We start from the raw sequence: 1788 nt of genomic DNA, 5'->3' as shown, positions 1-1788 counted from the left end.
GCACAGAAATCTCTTGCATTCCTATACACTAATGACAAAATATCTGAAAGAGAAATTAAGGAAACACTCCCATTTACCACTGCAGCAAAAAGAATAAAATACCTAGGAATAAGCCTACATAAGAAGACAAAAGACCTGTATGCAGAAAACTATAAGACACTGATGAAAGAAAGTAAAGACAATACAAACAGATGGAGAGATATACCATTGGATTGGAAGAATCAATATTGTGAAAATGACTATACTACCCAAAGCAATCTACAGATTCAATGCAATCCGTATCAAACTACCAGTGACATTTTTCACAGAACTAGAACAAAAAATTTCACAATTTGTATGGAAACAGAAAAGACCCCGAATAGTCAAAACAATCTTTTTTTTTTTTTTTTTTGTGGTACGCGGGCCTCTCACTGTTGTGGCCTCTCCCGTTGCAGAGCACAGGCTCGGGATGCTCAGTCTCAGCGGCCATGGTTTACGGGCCCCACCACTCCACGGCATGTGGGATCCTCCCGGACCGGGGCACGAACCCGTGTCCCGGATATACAGTGGAGAAAAGACAGCCTCTTCAATAAGTGGTGCTGGGAAAACTGGACAGCTACATGTAAAAGTATGAAATTAGAACACTCCCTAACACCACACACAAGAATAAACTCAAAATGGGTTAAAGACCTAAATGTAAGTCCACACACTATAAAACTCTTAGAGGAAAACATAGGCAGAACACTCAAAGACATAAATCACAGCAAGATCCTTTTTGACCCACCTCCTAGAGAAATGGAAATAAAAACAAAAATAAACAAATGGGACCTAATGAAACTTAAAAGCTTTTGCACAGCAAAGGATACCATAAACAAGACCAAAAGACAACCCTCAGAATGGGAGAAAATAGTTGCAAATGAAGCAACTGACAAAGGATTAATCTCCAAAATTTATAAGCAACTCATGCAGCTCAATAACAAAAAAACAAACAACCCAATCCAAAAATGGGCAGAAGACCTAAACAGACATTTCTCCAAAGAAGATATACAGATTGCCAACAAACACATGAAAGAATGCTCAACATCATTAATCATTAGAGAAATGCAAATCAAAACTACAATGAGATTATCATCTCACACTGGTCAGAATGGCCATCATCAAAAAATCTACAAACAGTAAATGCTGGAGAGGGTGTGGAGAAAAGGGAACCCTTTTGCACTGTTGGTGGGAATGTAAATTGATACAGCCACTATGGAGAACAGTATGGCACTTCTTTAAAAAACTAAAAATAGAACTACCATTCAACCCAGCAATGCCACTACTGGGCATATACCCTGAGAAAACCATAATTCAAAAAGAGTCACGTACCACCACAATGTTCACTGCAGTTCTATTTACAATAGCCAGGACATGGAAGCAGCCTAAGTGTCCATCAACAGATGAATGGATAAAGAAGATGTGACACATATATGCAATGGAATATTAGACATAAAAAGAAACGATACTGAGTTATTTGTAGTGAGGTGGATGGACCTAGAGACTGCATAAAGAGTGAAGTAATTCAGAAAGAGAAAAATAAATACTGTATACTAACACATATGTATGGAGTCTTCAAAAAAAAAATGGTTCTGAAGAACCTAGGAGCAGGACAGAAATAAAGACGCAGCCGTAGAGAATGGACTTGAGAACACAGGGAGTGGGAAGGGTAAACTGGGACGAAGTGAGAGAGTGGCATGGACATATATACACTACCAAACGTAAAATAGATAGCTAGTGGGAAGCAGCCGCATAGCACGGGGAGATCAGCTC

The sequence above is a fragment of the Physeter macrocephalus genome, chromosome 19 (assembly GCF_002837175.3).
Source record: "Physeter macrocephalus isolate SW-GA chromosome 19, ASM283717v5, whole genome shotgun sequence".
NCBI classification, from domain to species: Eukaryota; Metazoa; Chordata; class Mammalia; order Artiodactyla; family Physeteridae; genus Physeter; species Physeter macrocephalus.
This window is presented reverse-complemented; position numbering follows the sequence as displayed.